The sequence below is a fragment of the Malania oleifera genome, chromosome 4, assembly GCF_029873635.1.
Source record: "Malania oleifera isolate guangnan ecotype guangnan chromosome 4, ASM2987363v1, whole genome shotgun sequence".
Taxonomy (NCBI): domain Eukaryota; kingdom Viridiplantae; phylum Streptophyta; class Magnoliopsida; order Santalales; family Ximeniaceae; genus Malania; species Malania oleifera.
In genome coordinates, this window is record NC_080420.1 from 104,049,837 (window position 1) to 104,070,829 (window position 20,993).

Here is a 20,993-nt window from a genome sequence, read left to right on the forward strand (position 1 = left end):
CAGTGTGCTGCAAATGGTGAATCATTTTGCAGGGAAAGAAGTTTTCCCTTGATGCTCACCATTCTTAACTCAAACAGCTGATTAGAAGATTTAAAAAATTGCAAATAGCCAGAGCATACACAGCCTGAGGAGTTTGTAGATGTCCTAATGTCTGATCATGAAGAGTCCTGCGGACAATGGGCACATAGCTTGATCCGTAAGTGATTCACTTACTGTTTTTGATTCACTTGTTCAAATATACATATATAATTTGTTTCGAGAACACTGTTTGTGAGTGCAGTAATGCACATTTGTTTACTATCAACCTGCATCATGGAACACTTTTTTCATGGTAATCTCATTTGTCCAGTTAAGAAAATGGAGGAAAAGGAAATATATGAAGTTGTAGTTTGTGTTTTCACCCCTTCTTGGTACTCACACACTTGATGCGAATTTTTCATTTTGTACAACTCAATTTCTTTGATATCTTTTCCCCCCTCATTTTCTAAGCATCCAAATGAGCTGTAGTAGCAATGTTGTGACCTTAAACTACACAAAATGGTGGCTGCAGGTAGTTAAAATAGGGTTGATTGTTTGCTCATAGATATTTTTTGAAATTTACTTATCATTAATCCATGTGTTACATTGTCAATTTCTCTACATGGATGTGATTCAATATTAGCTTGTTTGCTTCTGTTTTGAATCTATCATCTGATGTAGTTTCTTTCTGTGAGTAGGTACCCAAAAGAGCAACCTATTGTTTGATATTCTGATTGTTGTGAAGAAAAGAGCCATTGCATCCAAGGGGAAAATCCAAGGAATAGGAGAGGGGGGGGGGGGGTTGGTTTGCTCTTGAATTACAGCAATACTTTCCCATCATCTTAGCATTCCTTCTTTTATTTAATATTTCCATTTTAAATAAAATGAGTAGATTTAAATGTGGATGTTTTTTTTTTTTTTAAATAATAATAATTTCGGGTGTTGTTTGTTCATTTAGACATTTTTTTTAAATGCCCCCGCTCTTTTTGTATGCATTTACGGCATGTTTGGTTGGGCATGTGTTGGCCTAGCATGACATACTAATCTTATTTTGATGATAACAAATCAAAGGTACTTTAACATGTTTTGGTGAAAGTGATGATACTTTAGGAATCAGGTTTTTTAAACTCAAGTTCAAGTAATCACGAAGCTCATTTCAAGACTACATGAAAAGGAAATGAAAGTTTAAAGGACATAAAGACATGAATTCCAAAGATGACTTGATGAAAGCTTAGAGAATTGAAGCTTGAAGGCAAGATGGACTCAGCAAATGACAAGTATGAAGACTCTAAGCTTAGAATATGTTTAAGTTTTAAGAGGGTCTCTATGTAAGTACTTCATTCAAATGATGATATTGTTGGATTTGAAGCTTATTTAGAAAATCATTGACTTAGAGACCATATTTTGAAAAACCTCGAAAAATATTTTTCAAAAGTCTTAAATTTCTTTGGGGAAAACAAAAGAGCACAAAAGAATTTGGAAACAAACTTGAAAATCAGAAAAGTTGTCTGTTTAGGTGTCACGAGCTAAGCTTGTTCAGGGCATTATGCTTGCCTGTGACCGCTTATCTCGTGTGCTTAGGGTGGGTTTCCATCATGTAAATACTAGTGTAGGGTTAATTTCTACTAGTAGAGTCTTTGTAAGCCAAATAAGGCAGTATGACTCCTCGGTCACTTTGATGTTTCCTAGTGCCAGGATGATAATTACATAAAAACCTCTTTAGGGGAGGGTGAGTGTTCATCAGTCATTGTAAAACTCACTAGCAATTGTCAACGTGCGTAGCCTACTTGCCTCCCTCGCTAAGTACAACATGTCAACGGAGGATTTGTTAATGAATTACGTTTGCTTCAATGTTTACTGCTTGGTTGCCACGACTTTCATGAATTGATTACTATTTCTGCTGCTATCTGATTGAATGTTAATGAAAGTGCTTCGTGGATGAATGTTGGTAAACGATAGGCTGGCTAGTTAAGCAAAAGTGCTTTAGCTAGCGCCGCACGGCCCTTCACAACGGTGTGAAAATAGGCGGACCGTGACATTTGGTATCAGAGTCAAGTCGGTGACACTTGGTGAGAGCCTAAGGTTGAGTTGCTACGTGAATTCGATTGCCTTCGTTGTTGGATTTGGGAAGCTTTGGTAAGTGACCATGACACCAAACAATGCTGAGAGGATCAGCATGCTGGAAGCACAGGTTGAGACAACAACCAACACTATGGCCGTGGAGGTGGCCCAGATGACAGAACTTGTTGATGAGGTGATGGGATCACAAAAACATCAAACAGGTTTGCTAGGCGACTTGTCAGAGGACTTTCGCCACACATTGGAAGCTTTGCAGGCCCGGATGGCAGATCTGGATGCAAAGATGAACGTGATGGTTCTTGCTATGGGGAACTCCAACACTCCGGGAGTTAGCAAGACCAAGGTGCCAGAACCTAGGACGTATGGGGGTGCCCGAGATGCCAAGGAGTTAGAGAACTTCTTGTTTGATGTGGAGCAGTACTTTCGCGTTGTGAGGATGGCCTTAGAACAGGCAAAGGTGGATACTGCGACCATGTACTTGGTTGGTGATGCCAAACTGTGGTGGCGTACCAAGTACAGAGAAATTGAAAATGGAAGCTGTGTAATTGATAGTTGGGCAGACTTGAAGAGAGAGCTCAAGGCCTAATTCTTTCCTGAAAATTAGGCCTGGCAAAACGGGCGGGCGGGTCACTAACGGGCCGGGTCATTAACGGGTCGATGTTAAATGGATCACACACATGCCAACCCTAACCCGCCCATTTAATAAACGGGCGGGTAACGGGTCACCCGTTTAAAAAATATGATTTTTTTATTTTAAAATTTTTTAAATTTTCATATAAAATGACATTTTTTTTTAAAAAACTGCATTTTATTTATTAATTTCTAAATAAAAAGAACATAAAATGTAAAAAAAAAATACATCCCTTTAATGAATACAATTTCTAAAAAATGTAAAATTAAAAAAAAAACACACATAGCACTGGTAGGTCTGCTGTGGTCCGTGACTCCGTGGAGCCTGGAGGAGACCTAGAGACGACGACTCAAGGTGTGGAGTGGATCGATTGTAGGCTCACAGCACTGGCAGGTCCGCTGTGGTCCGTGGAGCCTAGAGGAGACCTGGAGACGACGACTCAAGGTGTGGAGTGGATCGATTGCAGGCTCACAGCACTGGCAGGTTCGGCAACTCTGCAAGTGGCAGCGCACCAGAGGAGAGGAGAGGACAGGTCGGGGCCGTCCGGCACGTTGCAGGCTTGCAGCGCACCAAATCCAGAGGAGAGGAGAGGAAGAGGCTGAGAGCTTGAGACTTGAGAGCCGCGGCGCGGGTTAGAGACTTAGAGCCCTTAGGGTTTTTTTTGTGTTGATTGAGTCTCTTGATACTCTGAAAATTACTGAAGCCAGGCCCTGAAGGCATGTGCCATGTCTGTGTGCCGTGTACGTGAGTGAGTCGTGAGTCGTGACTATGAAGCTGGCGCGGCGCCTGGAGTGAAGAGTGGAGGCTGGAAATGGAATTATGCATTAAGGCAAGGATCCAAAATAACAGGTCACCCGCCGGGTGACCCGCCCAAACCTGGAGAACCAGTTTATAAACGGGTTAACCCGTGACCCGCCCAAATATTAAACGGGTTAATTTCTTTAAGACCGAACCCGTTTTAAACGGGCGGATCCGGGTGACCCGACGGGTCATAACCCGTTTTGCCAGGCCTACTGAAAATGTTGAGTATAATGCAAGGAGAAAACTGAGAGATCTCAAGCATACAGGGTCAATCAGCGAATATGTGAAACAATTTTCTGCTTTAATGTTGGATATTCGGGATATGTTGGAGAAGGACAAGTTGTTCTATTTTCTAGAGGGGATGAAACCGTGGGTAAGAACTGAACTTCATAGGCAAAGGGTTCAAGACTTGTCAACTGCACAAGCGGCTGTAGAACGCTTGACAGACTACGCTGGTGATGAGATCGCTTCGTCCAAACGGTTTGGCGAAGACGGAAACAGTGGAAAGTCTTTCAAGAATGGCAAACCCAAGAGTGGGGGAGCCAACTCTAAATCATCAACTTCAAAGGAAGCTTCGTCGTCTCAAGGGTTCAACACACCCAATGGAAAGGGAAAAGGTAAACTTGAGTGTTTCTTGTGTCGAGGTCCTCATAGAGTTTTTGAGTGCCCTCACAAAGCATCACTCAATGCTTTACAGGCTTCCATTGCAGAACAGGCAGTGGAAGACGATGGGGAAGACGATGATGCCCCGAGGGTGGGTTCAGTGCGGTTGGTGAACGCATTGGAAAAGCAGGCAAAAACACCGAAAGTTACACGAGCAAAAGGGTTAATGTTTGTGGACTTGAGGATAAATGGAAAGAGTACTCGCGCTATGGTGGATATGGGAGCTACTCATAATTTTGTTTCGCAGTTGGAAGCAGGGAGACTCAACTTATCCTTAGAGAAGGATACAGGACGCATGAAAGCAGTTAACTCTGTAGCCCAGCCTACTCTGGGAGTGGCCAAGCAAGTGGCTATAAAGTTTGGACAGTGGGAAGGTCATGCGAATTTCACAGCGGTGCCATTGGATGACTATCCAGTCATTCTAGGAATGGAGTTCCTAATGGGGACGAGGGCAGTGCTGATGCCTTCGGCTGGTTCCCTGTGTCTGATGGGAGATCACTCGTGTATGGTGCAAGTCGTTGCAACGAAAGGAGACGACGGGAAGTCCCTTTTAGCCATACAACTCAATGAAGGATTGGGTCAGGGTGAGCAGACATGTCTAGCCACGGTGGTGGTAGACAAAGAAGTAGGCCAAGAGCTGGACCCTACGACCATCCAAGCGGTGTTGGATGAGTATAACGAGGTGTTGCCGGATAAGCTGCCTCACAATTTGCCTTCACGATGGACTGTGGAGCATGAGATCAAGTTGTTATTAGGAGTGAAACCACCTGCTAAAGGGCCATGTCGGATTGCGCCTCGAAAGATAGTAGAGTTGGGGAAACAGCTTGATGAATTGGAAGCGGGATGTGTTCGCCCTTCCAAAACTCCATTGGGAGTATCGGTGTTGTTTTAGAGGAAACATGAAGAGCATCTACGGAAGGTGTTCGACAGGCTGAGGGGAAACAGTCTGAATGTGAAGAAGGAGAATTTCTCTTTCGCTCGGCGGAGCAACAAATTCCTTGGTCAAGTGGTTGAACAAGGTCGTATCCAGAGGGGTATGGAGAAGGTAAGGATGATTCAAGAACGGAAGATCCCCACGATAGTGAAGGAGTTGCGTTCCTTTCTTGGCCTTACTAAACTTTGCAGGAAGTTCGTTAAGGGGTATTCGCGGAGAATGACTCCAATGATAGGACTACTGGGGAGGTATTATTGGCCGCACACGCGGGATGATGTGATTGATTATACCAAAACTTGTCTCACTTGCCAACAAGAAAAGGGGGAGCGGAAGAAGTATGGTACTTTCATGGCCGCACCAAAGTATTGTTCGGCAGAGGGGACGACACAATTGTTCCTTGTGACTATTGTGAGATATTGGGGTGTTCCCCAAGTTATTATTTGTGACCAAGATTTAATGTTCACTGACAACTTCTTAACGGAGTTTTTCAGGATATTCAGGTCACACCTTGACATCTCTTCGAGTTATCATCGACAGACAGACGAACAGATGAAGAGATTCAGAGAGCTGCTAGATGAGTACTTGTGCCATTTTGTCAACGACAATCAGAAGAATGGCGTGCAACTACTTGATGTGGCTCCGTTCTGTGGCAACGCCCAAAGGTGCTCAACAACCAACAAGAGCCCTTTTGAGCTTGTTATTGGCCAGCTGCCGCTGTTACCTCACATAGTGGGTGAGCCGTACAGACGAAAGAGTCCTAGGGCGTACATCTTCACCAGTGAAGGGAGACAGAATGCAGACTTTGCCCAAGCCTATCTGGAGAAAGCTTCTAAGCAAGTGAAGAAGTGGGTAGAACAGGAAAGAAGACCGCAGTTTCATGTCAGCTGCCTCAAGCCATTCAACGCCAACACCAACAACCTGAGCAGAAGTCAGTCAAACAGCGCAGAGTTGAAGACAGTGCAACCTGACAGACATGATTTTGAAGGGATCCTTGTAGACAGAAAGTTCATATCCTCAAGGAAGAAGCGGCAGAAGTTCCTAGTGGAGTGGAAATGCCTTAATGACAAAGAAATCAGCTGGATTTCTGCGGAAGATTTGAAGCCATTCGTGGACAAAGTTGAAGTGTGCCTATCGCCAAAAGTCTACGAGGACGTCGACCGCATAAGTGGGGGAGAATGTCACGAGCTAAGCTTATTCAGGGCATTATGCTTACTTGTGACCGCTTATCTCGTGTGCTTAGGATGGGTTTCCATCATGTAAATACTAGTGTAGGGTTAATTTCTACTAGTAGAGTCTTTGTAAGCCAAATAAGGCAGTATGACTCCTCGGTCACTTTGATGTTTCCTAGTGTCAGGATGATAATTACATAAAAACCTCTTTAGGGGAGGGTGAGTGTTCATCAGTCATTGTAAAACTCACTAGCAATTGTCAACGTGCTTAGCCTACTTGCCTCCCTCGTTAAGTACAACATGTCAACGGAGTATTTGTTAATGAATTACGTTTGCTTCAATGTTTACTGCTTGGTTGCCACGGCTTTCATGAATTGATTACTATTTCCGCTACTATCTGATTGAATGTTAATGAAAGTGCTTCGTGGATGAATGTTGGTAAACGATAGGTTGGCTAGTTAAGCAAGAGTGCTTTAGCTAGTGCCACACGGCCCTTCACAACGGTGTGAAAAGAGGCGGACCGTGACATTCTAGGCGACTGACATGGTTGGCCCAGGCGATTGACACTTATACAAAATGAATTTGGGAAAACCCGAGAGGACCCAGGCAACTGACTCTTGACAACCCAGTCGACCGACACCTTACTGCCTTTGAATTTTCAGTGTTTTTAATGACCTAGGCGATTGACCCTTCGTGATCCAGTAGACTGACTCTTCGAAAATTCAAATTTTAAAGTTAAACGGGAAGTTTCCAAAATTGAGTTTTTAAAAAATATTCGTTATGAAAACTTGGGAAACACTCAAAGTCACTTGGGGAACACGAAATTAACCTTTTTTACGTCTATAAATATCCCCTAAGGCAAAATTTTTGAATATACCAAGCAATACACAGCAATCAAAGCTTTCTTGCTTACAATACTTTCAAAGTTCTCTTGCTCACATACTTGCTAAAGTTCTCTACTGAGTTTTGCTGTGAAATCCCACAAATCTATGAGCATATACTGAATTCTTTCCATCAAGAAAGAAGCTCACGGTGATATACTTCTAAAGCTTCAAATTCTCTCTATTGTTATTTTGAATTAAAGTATATAGTTGTGCTTTATTGTTGTACTAATAAGCTCTTGTAGAGAGTGTCTTTGTACACCGAATTTGTTTTTGTAGATGATTCAGGTTTTTGAATCGTTGATTGGACCGAGCGTGGGGTATCGCTTGGAGAGGAGAACTCTATCCTATTGAAGGAGGGATTGTAAGGTTGCTCCTACCTGTAAAGGAGTTGAATAGTGAATCCTTGGGTGTGTTGCCTAAGGCGAGGACGTAGGCGGGGATAGCCGAACCTCGTAAAACTCGCGGTGTCACTCTCTTCCCTACTCTCATTTAATTTTCTGCTCATATAAACTGCGTGGTTGGATATTTAATTTTCTGCTCATATAAACTTCGTGGATTGAATATTAAATAAGCTGAAAATTAATATTGGGATTACGGAAACCGAAAGGGAGTACGTTGGTTGATCAATACTTATTGCGGAAACCGTAAGGGAGTATGTTGATTGATTAACACCCAAGAGTCATTAATTAATCGAAAGTGGTTTGTTTAAATTCTGAGTTTTGGAAGAGTGGTTGGAAATTTCTATTGTGCTTCATATTGAGATGTCAAGTCTATTAATATAGGGCATTTATCAACTACATACTTAACTCAACATTGACTTACTCAATTGCTGATTCTTGGAAGCATTGCTGGAATTATTTTATATTGTGAATCTTGTCTTGGTTATCTTGGTTGGTTGAATTAAATTGCTGAAAGAATTTTTTTAAAATTCACAAAGCATTCAATTTGGTATACTCATACTCATTCATAGAAGTTATAACTTAATTAGTTTTCTGCTGTACTTGTTATTAAAAATCAATCTTGCATGAGTGGTTGCTGAAATCAAACTAAGTTGAGAAAGAATTAATTAAAGAAGCTATAAAGAAATTTTAAAATCCCAATTCACCCCCCCTTTTGGGAGTACACTTTCCTTTTCAGCATGAGTCAAGGCTGGAACCCAATCATGATTCTAATCTGGATTCCTTTCCCTTGTTTGGTTACAAATATGTTTTTGGAGCGCTGATTCGTTTGGAATAAGCATTCCCCTTGTCAGAAGAATGAACATTCCAGTGATTTTTCATAAGAATGATTATTCCATTTCTTAATTTTCTTGAAGAGAAACAGCCCTTCCACAGAGTCTTCTATTGTATACCCATGTGCCCTGCAGCCCTGGTAAAAGTTTGCCACTTCCCATCTTCCTCTCTCTCCAACTCTCCTCTCTTCTGACTCCATAGCAATGCTTCTCTGCATGTGCAATTCCAGGTAACTCATCTCCACTCTCTTACTCTCTTTGTTGTGTGGATCTTTCCCCTCTTCTCTCTAGCTCTACTCATGTCCACTCTCATTCTCCTCTCAACATCTGCAGGTACTGCCAGCCCTAGATCTGAAGCTGGCTTTCCCCTCTCTGTCTCTTCTAAGTTGGAAGCACCATTGGTTAATTGTTCGCAAAGTAAAGATGTTGAACCAAGAATAGCACGGAACCCTAGGTATGTTTTGCAAAAGGAAATCCTAGATATGCTTGAGGAAAGATTATGTTGGTGTAGGTTTTGATTCTTTGAACATGATCCTTGCATTTTTTTTTTTTCATTTCCTTGCAAGATATAGTGTAATGGTTATGCTTATGCTTATCTATTTCATGAGTAAACTTTTGATATGGTTTTATCCATTGAGCATTTAAATTATGACTGAGAATAGAAGAAAATGAACATTAAAATCTGTCATTAAAGATATCCAACCAAACATGGTTTTTTTCAGACATGATTGTGAAAATGTTGCTTAATCGCCAAATGTCATGTTTTGCCTCTCTTTCCGGATTAATAGCCATTAGTTGCTTGTACCTACACCTGTATATTTGAGTAACACACATGCCCCATTTCTCCCGATAGGCAAACAGCACAATGCACAAAGGCCTTAATTGTTACGTATGATCTTTATCATCTTCTTCATCACGGTCATTTGCCACTATGATTTTTAAGTTTCAATGAAGTCAACTTGAAATTCATGCAAATGCAGAACACTGCGTGAAGACGTTAAATACAGTTGTTTTAATCAATTGAACAAATGCATTGAACAGATCGAGGATCTATATAGCTGGAATGAATATTTTTCCCACCACCACCTTTAGCTTTTTAGATATTATCAGCACCAAAAATCCTTGTAGAGTGAGGCTTAGACTATAATCATGGTTGGCAAGTCTTTGCTCCATACTGTGACAAAATAAAAAATACATAAATTTGTAAACAACAATGAAGTGCTGGCGGTAGATCGAATGGTTTCGTGGCGTTCAGAGGGGGATTCCACAATTTAGCAACATCAGGTTGCTAATAAAACAGTATTTCAAACAAAATATTCTAACTAACCTGAGTATATAATTAGGAATCGAGCCTTATTCCAGCTGATATGAGTTGTTGTATTGAGTTTCTGGGAACCTACTCTATTTAGGGCCATATCTGATTTTGGACTAGATGAGAAGTATACAAGTAGTTGGATTTATGTTGAGGGAGTCTTACTTAAGGATGATCTTTTTGGAGATTTCTGAGCTTAACATGCTTAGAGACAGTACTTGGGTTGGTCAAGGCTTTATTAGAAGAGTCTAAGCACAAATTTGAACACATTTCTGACTATATCATGTCCATTTAACAAGGATACATCCCCTATGCCTATTGTTTCTCCATATACCTGCAATTAACAATTTCATGTATATCTCTCTCTCTGCCCCTCTTTCTCTCCCCTTCGGCTTTCTTCACCTTCTTCTGCTCAGAGTTCTGCAAGTGGCAATTTCGACAAGCATAGCTCTAAATTCAGGTAAAATAATCAATAACAGTCTTCTTATTTTTAGCTTATGGGATGCTGCCATGGTGGGAGAGGTATTCCTGTTTTATAGTCATAAGCCCACAGAGCCTTCACCAATGAAACAACAAAAATAAAAAATAAATAAATAAAATGGAATACTTGCTTATAGATAAGAATCCAAAGTGAAACCACATGCCCATTAATTATAAAACAGCCTAGCATGATTGAGAATTCGCATAAAATTATAGAGACATTCTCTTCATTAAACTATAGAGAGAATAACAATTATAGAGTGAAACTACATGCCCATTAATTTTTGGAAATTCTTGGTGCAAATCTTGGTTAACAACATATAATACTGATTGTGTTGGTTTATTCCAATTCCCTAATTATTAGCTAGTATAATTAATTATTATTATGATACTTTATGAATAAAAAAATTATTATTATTATTAATATATATATATATATATATATATATATATGCATTTGCAAAAAGGGTTCTTGGATAATTTTGGCAAGAACAGAGCTGTTATCAATGTATCCAAAAATCTAGGAACATTTCAGATTTATTTGCCTTGAGTTCTATATTAATGGCAGGCTGTGCAAATCTATGAGGCTAAAGAACAATCAGTGAATGTATTATAGAAAATGGAAAATGCTTAGAATGTTTTTTCTTTTTTAACTGATTGAAAAACAAATTTGATAATTAGTGATTTTCTTTCCATATTAATTAATTAATAATGTTGATTTTGAACTCAAAACATTTGCTATTTTAAACTTGACTTTAAAAGCATTATTTCAGTCTTTTGCCTTTTGAGATTAATATGATGTCGTTTTTTAGAAATTGAGTGTGTTTGTGTGTGTGGGAGAGAGAGAGAGAGAGAGGCAATCTATTAGCTAGTTATTATCTCATCAAGTCTTGTAATGTATTTGTTTGTTCTGTATACATATCTTTATATAATAAATATATAGCAAAGTTACTTCTCTTATAGGCCTCCAAATTCCTATTCCTGCACTCTGGTTAAAAGTTGCCATTCTCTTTTCTAGGTTGCATGCCTATAACCATTTTTACCTTTCCCTCCTTTCTTTTTAATAATTTTTTTCTTTCCTAGAAAATTAATTCCTTAGTCAAAACCCAAATAAAACTGATCACTTAATTCACAGATTATTATAGATATAAATCTCCTAGGTAGCATGCCTACGGTGATTCTTACCTTCCCCTCCTTTCTTTTTAATTAAAAAGAAAAATTCTTTCCTAAAAGATTAGTTCCAAAGTGAAAAGGCAAATAAAACTAATCACTCAATTCATGGATTGTTTATAGATACAAAATATTTATTTCTTGAAAAACCAATTCAAGAATCAAAATCCTAAACTAATTACTCATTCTAATTTCTCTCTCCCCTTTCTCACCATCTCTCCATCCTCTCCTCTCTCCCTTAATTCTCACTCTGCAAGATAATATCACCATCTGTCCAGCAGTGGCTCAGAGCCGAAGAGCAGCAGCAGCTGTGGTGGCACCATATTCCTCCTTCAACAGCAGCAGGAGCAGCGGCTTAGTACCAAAGGCCAGCAGTGGTGGCTTAGTCAGAACTTGACAGTGCTGCCACTCTTTGCATTTGGTATGATCTGAATTCTTTCATTTTGTTTTAGTTTGGATACTATGAACTTTGGGCCCATAAAATCTATGCCTGCCTGCATTTACGTGTATTTTTTTTGTTTTTGTTTTTGTTTTTTTTTTTCATGTTTTTACTTTTTATGATTTGTAAAGAGCATGTTTTATTCATGTTTTAGAGCATGGGTATTTGGCTCAAATGCTCATCTCCTAGCCTACCAAAGAGAACATGCATCTATTTGTTTGTAAGAGGGAGTGTATTCACCTTAGAAAATGATTGATTACACATTGCCATGTTTTAAGTTAATTTTGAACATCTAATATTGTTGTGGTATAGGTTATTTTGAACTTACTAATTGTCATGTTTTTCAAATATATATATACATACATATATATAAATTGTTTCGGGGCTTTAAGTAAAATCGATTTTGTTTTGGGGCTTTGAGTTTTATAATTTATAATTTTATACACGAACTGTCCTTTATGTGTGTGTGTGAGCGTATGTATATATATGTGTGTGTGTGTGTGTGTATTGACAAAAGATAAGCTACTTATTACCAAAGAGGGAAAGAGGCTAATAGCCTCATACAAAGATTACATTACATCAACATGAAACCAGAATCTAGTGAAAAACATATTTTACATTTTCAATTATCTGCTGTTTTATGTAACTGATATTAGGAACTGTGTTCTTGTAGATCAAAGCATTTCTCGTTCTCCAAGTATAATAGACTGCTGACGTCCACACAAGAGCAGCTAGTCTCCTTTCTTTAACATCTCTGATAGAACAAAGCCATGTTTGATTCGCATTCCAGTCACTAACAGCCCCGACCATCCTCCATTCACTGGTTATGCTTGGATAAATCTGATTTCTCCAAGGTCAAGTAAAAAACTAGTGGTCTTTTGTTTCATTATCAGTCTTGCATAGCTGACGTATGCTACTCTCAGTTCTTCTCCAAGCAGCAAATCTTGCTAATGTTGTAGGTCTATCAATAAAAAAAAAATAATAGACAACTTATGAAACTACATCTTGGAATATTTGTTTTTGCCCAGTCAAAGAAGCCCATAGCACTTTCGAATTTCTTTTAATCTTTTTATATGCTGAGACTAAAGTAAAAATTTGCTTTTCCAGTTAAACTCCATTCGACAGTATCCTCAACATCAGAGTTAGGAAAAAAGTTAATCTTGTTAATCAAATTTTGAACATTCCTTGTAATTCTCCTTGGCCATTTCCAAATGCCATTATGAATAAACGTTTCCAGTGTATCAAATTTTCGTATCAAATTTTGAGACATGCAGATCATGTTGAATCTGAGGTCCATAATAATCAAATATAGGACTATTCACATGGCAGTTACCAAACAGCAGGCATATTGTTTTACCAGAATCAACCTGGTAATTTATGAGTGGATAAGCTGAACTCCTCTCTTAAGATCCTCTTCCATAGCCAGGTATCATTTGGAGATTCAACAATTGCCCATAAATTTTTGTTTCTAATTTTATAAAAATGAATCCAAGACACCCACAAGAATTGTTTAGAGAAACAGAATCGCGTTAGCAGTTTAAACTTTAAACAAAGTGACTGTTCCAATCGACCAAAGATTTCAAATCTAATTTATCTTCATCGTAAAGAAAGCATATGTCCTTCCATTTGACCTTACAAGAGCCAGTATTCCTGTCATTTCCTTCCAAAGAAAGGATTTGAATTTTCTTTTCAAATATTTTATAACAGGGAGGCGAAATAACAGCAGAAGACCAATAAGTAAATAACATGCTCTGTAAAATTGACTTTACCAACTGTAGTTTGCCAGTGTAAGACAACAGTTTAAGAAGACCATCTGTTTATTTTGCTAGAGATTTTATCTGAAAGCATTTCACAATCTTGCTTACTTATTGACGCAGGGGCAGCATCAAGGTTCTGCAGCCATGGGGAAATTAGAGGAGAGGAAGGAAGGGGAAGGGAGGAGAGAGGAGATACCAGGGGAAAATTCACATTCAATTCCAATTCACACTCATCAATAACTGCCTACAACATGGCTTTCACACACTATTTATAAGAAAGCCCCTTTACATGAAACCACACATGAACCCCTAAAACTTTTACATTACAAATATACCCCTACTTTACACAAATATTACAAAGAACCCCCAAATACACATAATCCTATACTAATACTTTTGAAATGTTGGAGAATCAAAAGGGAGAAGCAAACTCGGATTCTTTGAAAGCCAGCTCTTGAGTGATACAAGAAACAGTGATCTTTTGGCAGCATCATAGACTTGAATTGAAAGTTGGCATCAATAAGCACATTGGGAATCACCAACTCAACAATTAGAATGTCTGAAGGACTTTGTGTGTCTTCAAACAAATTTATTTCCTTCTTTTATTGTCTTCAAGCTGAGTAATTATGACTGATTCTTTGTCTTCGTTCATTGGTAGAGCGGACTTCAAATTGATTTTCTTCCCATTATATTGAAAGACGTGTGTTCTCAAGTCCTTTAGTCACACCTGAATCATCCAACCAAGGAGAACCAAGGAGTACGTGGCCAATCTTCATAGGTAGGATACCGCACCAAAGATTAGCCAAATATTCACCCATTTGGATGGGAACCAAACATCTTTCATAAACTTGTAAGGTAGTGTTATCAATCCAAGATATGTTATAAGGCTTTGGATGGGGTTCCAAATAAAGTTGTATACGAATGACTCCATTTATGGAAATCAGAAACTTAATCTGAGATTTAGCCCTCCTCTCTTTAATAGCAGCAGAAAAAAAATGGTTGTTCTTAGCCCCTAGTTTTGGCCAATTTTCTTTTAAGAATCTAAAAGGAATACCCACTGACCTATTATTTGAAGAACCCAACTTGACAATCATTGGAGAATGCTCTGAAACTCCACGAGAAAGAAGTTCAGCCTGAGAGGAAGAACAAATTTCCATAGCCGTAGGAGAAAATAGAATTCTATCAAGCTTCCTTGCGATATAACCTTAATTCCTTTTATTAGACTTAGTGAACCAAGGGCCTGTAGCAGCATAGTCCTCCAACCCAGTGAATTGAAGAATACCCTGAAATCCTTCATAGCTGAGATAGAATTAATAGGAGCTTCAGAATTACTTTTATCATCATCTTTTATGATATTGAAATCCACCATCACAATCCATTACCCTGAATTAGAGAATGAATTTCTTTGAGATAACTCCACGACTGACTTTTTTCTTGACTAGAGTTTGAACCAAAAACAAAGGTTATCCAAATTTGCAAGTTCATCAACTGAGCAAAGACCAATATTGCTTGAGCATGTTTTTAACATCCCTCAACATGATGGAATTTGGATTTAATCCAATCCATATCCTAGCCATGATTCCACATCCTGCATAGTTATGAAGAAAAATCCAGTTCTTATTTAAAGGATTAGTGATATTAGCATACTTACCAGATTTTCTTTTAGGCTCTAACAAGCCCAACTTCTGAACATTTTTTCTGACAGATACTTTTTTGACTTCCTTGATTTTAATGGGTTGTTTAAACCCCTAATTTTCAAGACTTAATGGAACTCATCATTTAATAATCAACATGCTTGTTTCCTCAGGCTGGGCCTTCTTCTTTGGAGGCCTACCCTTTTTCCACCCTTTATTTTCCACTTCCAAAATATTCTCTTGTCTTAACTTGTACAGCATGGTCTGAAGTACTAAAACTTAATCCCTTGATCAGAAACAACAACCTCAGTTTGCTTCCTTCCTTGGGATACCTCATTTAAAACTTTACCATCTCTGAAGTAAGAACCTGAAGGGATAGAATCAGCTTTATCTGACAAAGCTATAATTTTCGCCCCCTTTGACGTCGATGAACTATCACTTTGTTCTTGTACTTGAACATGTTCTGCCATACTATTCTCTGGTATCTCCACTGATGATCCAATCTGTTTCTCTTTAGTTCGATTTCTTCTGCTTTTTGACTATCTTCTTTAACAACCCTTGTTTTCACTGCATTACAGTTATTCTCCATATGTCCTATTTTCAAACATTTAGCATACATACTTTGAAGGCTTCCAATAGTATTCTACATCAATTGTAAATCAATCGATCCACCAATAGAGATTTTCAAACTTGGTTCTGATAAATGGAAGGGCTCTATCATTGGTAAATTCCTTGGTAAGTCTCCTTACTCATATATACATACTATAATTGAGACTACGTGGAAAAATATTGAAGGCGTAGAAATCTTCTCTCTCGATAATGGTGCTTATATTTTCAAGTTTCTGAGGAGGTTGATATGACTTGGGTTCTAGAAAATGGTTCCTGATTCATAGGGAACCATCCTATATTCTTCTTTGAATGGCAGCAAACTACTGGAATGGAGGAATTAAATGTAGAGAAGATACCAGTTTGGGTAAAATTCTGTAAAATTCCCTTAATTTATTGGACTACACAAGGCTTTAGTTGCATTGCCCATGCCATAGTGAGGCCTTTATATCTTGATTCTGTTACAAAGCTAATGAGAAACTTGACATTTGCAAAAATCTGTATAGAGATCAATTTTACTCAAGTAACTCCAAGTTCTGAATGCCAAATAAAGAAGTAGTTCCTGTTTCCTGAAGCAACAGGTTCGAAATACTCCAACTCTGAATTTCGAATACCTGAATTTTTGAAGAGATTCTTCCAATTACAAGATGTAGAAGCTTTAGAATTGTCATTTTCTTTCCCCTTTCTGATATCTCTATCAATTTCTCCATATCTATGCCAGTGGGAATCTTCAAAAAACTAGAAGAATCACCCTTATCGTGCAATGAAGACTTCAAATTCATCTTAAACATTGTTATTAGGGATAAAAAAAAAAAACGACAAGATTGTTGAACAGAGATAAAAAATCTGCACTTAATTTGTCGAAGATCTTCAAGATGTGCACGATATCACCGAATAGTAAAAGTGCGCTGAGAGGAGTCCTTTATTATTAATATCTATATTTATATAGTGATTAGGGTGTTCATGAATAATGATACAATTCAAGGAGAATCTCTGTTAGTCAAGTAGCACTCTTGCATTATTATCATTGTTTCAGTTTGTTTTTTTGTTTTTTTTTAAAATTTTTATTTTGAGCCCTTGATTAGCATGTGAATGGGCATTGGTATCCTAATATAGATAGTAGTTGCAACTTTAACCTAGATAAGTTCAATAAAACAAATTGTCAAGTTTGTTTCTTAGAAATTCATTATTAGCTTTTTGTCAATTATAGTATGATGGATTATTATGGTTGTTGTTTTTGTTTTATGTGGTCTACACTCATAAGTCCTTCAATTTATGAGTATTTAAAAAATCTAATTTTGAGCTTAATTAACTATTCAAAATTGAGGCATGTGACATGCATTTCTTCTTCCTCTTGATGAATATTTATTTAATAGAAAATTTGAATCTAATTTTGAAATTTTTTTGTTTACTTTAAAATTTAAGAGTGATGATGTTTACTTTATTATTATTATCATTATTTTGGCAACATATAAACTCTTATTTGAATTTTTGGGAAATTTTCAATATGTTCAATGCATTGTTATCAGATTAGGATTTAAAATAAAAATTCAAATTCAGATATAGAAAATCTGAATCTGATTTGAGAAAATTATTAATTTATTTTAAAATTGATAACTACGATTGTATTATTATTATTGTTTATTTTTGCAACATTTATAGAAAAAAAAAATATGAATTCAACTTTCCCAATGCAACACTAACAAATTTATTAAATAGAAAACTTGAATCTACTTTTTTTAAGTCAATTTTCCCGAGGCAACACTAAGGACCATGATCTTTACTTTATTATTATGAAACTTTATTATTTGTTATTTTGGAAACGTAGAAAGTTTTAAAAATAAAATTTCAAATTCAATATTTAAACTCAAAATTTCAATATAACATTGGATTTTTTTTTATTTAAATTGAAAATTCAAATCTAATTTTGGAATTCTATTATTTACTTCAAAAAATTCAAATTTCCCACATAATACTGGAATATTTATGTAATAGAAAATCCGAAACTAATTCTGAATTTTTTTAATTTACTTTGAAATTATTTATTTTAAAAATTTTCTATGTCGTGCAAATAGTAAATAATAAAAAATCTATAATAATAAAGTAAAAATCATGGCTTTTAGGTTTGAAAGTAAATAAATAATTCCAAAAAAAGATTCAGGTTTTCTATTTAATAAATATGTCAGTGTTAAATCGGCAAAAGTGACTTTATATATATTTTTGATAAATGTTGCAAATATAAATAATAATAAAATTAAAAATTATAATTGTCAATTTGAAAATAAATTAAGAACTTCCCCAAATTAGATTAAGATTTTCTATATTTGAATTTGAATTTTTATTTAAATCATAATTTGTAACAATGCATTGAAAATAAATTGAAAATTTTTGGAAAATACAAATCAGATTTTTTATGTTGCCAAAATAATGATAGTAACAATAATAAAGCCAATATCATAATTCTTAAATTTAAAGTAAATAAAAAATTCCAAAATTAGATTTGGGTTCTATTAAATAAAGATTCATGCAAAGGAGAAGAAGAAATGCATGTTACATGCCTCAATTTTGAATAGTTAATTTTTTAAATACTCATAAATTGAAGGTCTTATTATTGTAGGCCACATAAACAACAACCGTAATAGTAGTTCATCATACATATAATCGACAAAAGGTTAATAATGAATTGTTAGAAACTAACTTGACAATTTATTGTATTGAAATTTCTAGGTTAAGTTGTAATTATTATCTAGATTAGGACATAAATGCTCATTTGCATGTTAATAAAGAAAAATGAATAAAAGAAAAACTGAAACAGTGGTAATAATACTTGAGTGCAGCTAGACTAATAGAGATTCTCTTTGAATTGTATCATGAATGCCCTAGTCACTCAATTAAAACATAGATACTAAAAATATACATAAAGTGCAGTTCGTATATAAGTTATAGAGCTTAAAGCTCCAAAACAAAATTGATTTTAGTTAAACCACCAAAGCAGTTCGTATATTTTTTAAAAGAACATGACAATTAGTACAGTTCATAATAAACTAAATTACAGCAATATTAAATGTTCAAAATAAACTCAAAACATGACAATGTGTTGGAGAATCGAGATGAGCATCTAAGCCAAAGACACATGCTCTTACAAATTGTAAAAAGCGAAAAGATGAAAAAAAAAGGTACACGCAAATGCAGGTAGAGATTTTATGAGCATAAAGTTCCAGCATCTAAGCTAAAACAAAATGAAAGAATTCAGATTTTATTTCCATGGAAAGAAAACCAAATGTGAAGAGTGGTGGCATTGCCTAGTTCTGACTAAGCTGCCGCTGGTGGTCTTCAGCGCTAAAAAACATGGAAAAAAAAATAGTACACGTAAATGCAGGTAGAGATTTTATGGGCCCAAAGTTTGCAATATCCAAGCTAAAAAAAAAAAAAAGAATTCAGATTTAATGTCCATGGAAAGAATTTAGATCATACCAAATGCGAATAATGACAGAGTTGCCTAATTCCGACTATGCCACAATTGCTGTTCATTGGCGCTAAGCTGCCGCCACTGCTACTGTTGAAGGACGAATATGGTGCCACTGATGCTACTGCTGCTGTTGAAGGGGGAAAATGATGAGAGTGATGGAGATGATAGACAGATGGCGACATTGTCTTGTGGAGGAGGGGGCATTTAGAGAGAGGTGAGGATGGAGGGATGGTGAGAGAGGGGAGAGAGAAATTAGAATGAGCAATTAGTTTAGGGTTTTGACTCTTGAATTGGTTTGTTAAGAAATAAAATATTATATATATATATATATATATATATATATATATATAAATTATCCATGAATTGAGTGACTAGTTTTATTTGGGTTTGACTTTGGAATTAATTTTTTAAGAGAGAATATTTTTTTTTTCATTAAAAAGAAAGGACTGGAAGGTAAGAGTGGTTGTACCACCTACAAGATTATATCTATAATAGTCTATGAATTTAGTCATTAGTTTTATTTGGGTTTTGACTTTGGAAATAATTTTTTTGGAAAAAAATTTTAATAAAAAGAAAGGAGGGGAAGGTGAGAGTGACTATAGGTGTACCACCCTAGGAAAGAGAATGACAACTTCTAATCAAAGTGGGTAGAGATTGGTATTTGGAGGCCTGTAAGCAATGTAACTTAGTTACACACATGAACAAACAACTACAACAAAAAATCAAGCCTTAAGTTCCACTAGGTGGGGTTGACTACGTGAATCCTTTTCCACAAATTCACACAATTATGGTCAATACTTCTGACGAATTCAAGACTTAAATTTCTTCTCTCTTAACTCATTCCCAGTTATTTTAGGTCTATCGATGTCCCTTCTACTGCCCCTCTCAGTAGCTAGCTCACTTCTCCTTACTACCGTACTATTTGGCTTACATTATAGTTGCTCAAACCATCTGAGCAGGTTCATCCCTTATCTTATTTTCTATAGGAGCTATGCCCCTACCTTATCATGATTTTATTTATTCCTTAATTTATCTTTTAATGTTATACCATTCATCCTCTTTAGTATTCTCATCTCGGCAATTTTTAATTTTTGATATGTTGTTTCTTAGTTCCCCAACATTTTGATCCCTACACTATAGCTGGTCTTACAACTGCCTATAGAAATTTCCTTTTAATTTTAAGGGTATTCTACAATCACACAACATTTTTTCTCCATTTTAGTTAACCTCCTTTAACTCAATACTTCTTCAATTTCTCGTTCAGCTTGCATGATAGATCCAAAATATCAAAATCTACTAGTGCTATTGATTTCTTGATCATCAAGTTTAACCTTTTCTCCAATATCCCTCCTACTCAGCTAAAATTATATTTCTTATATTTTGTCTTGTTTTTACTTATCCTAAAACTTTTAGATTCTAAAGCTTCTCTCCATAATTATAACTTAGATTCTACTCCACCTTTAATTTCATCGATCAAGACAATATCATTTGCAAACAGCATACACCATAGTACTTATTTTGGATACTCCTAGTAAGTTAATCCATAACTAGAGCAAAAAAGATAATAACTCAAAGCAAATCCTTGATGTATACCTATTGTGATTGGAAATTCCCTAGCCTCTCTATCTGTAGTCCTAATGCTTGCCATTACTCTATTGTATATATTCTTAATGACATCAGTATACCTACGATATACACCTTTTTTTTCCCCCTAAA

At 36.5% G+C, this 20,993-nt stretch overlaps 1 protein-coding gene across 11 annotated transcripts in view; it reads left to right on the plus strand.

Moving 5' to 3' along the window:
• The window catches only part of LOC131152645 (pentatricopeptide repeat-containing protein At3g18970), a 41,805-nt gene that overhangs the window by 13,029 nt on the left and 7,783 nt on the right, over positions 1 to 20,993 (plus strand). For 4 of the 11 annotated variants that reach the window (XM_058104416.1, XM_058104414.1, XM_058104415.1 and 1 more), the window contains exons 3-4: positions 33 to 196; positions 11,630 to 11,793. The gene's annotated coding sequence lies outside the window, so the exon portion shown is untranslated. Of the gene's footprint in view, positions 1 to 32; positions 197 to 716; positions 980 to 11,629; positions 11,794 to 20,993 lie in introns of those variants that run through there. The other 7 variants (XR_009136072.1, XR_009136070.1, XM_058104412.1 and 4 more) reach the window with 4 other exon arrangements.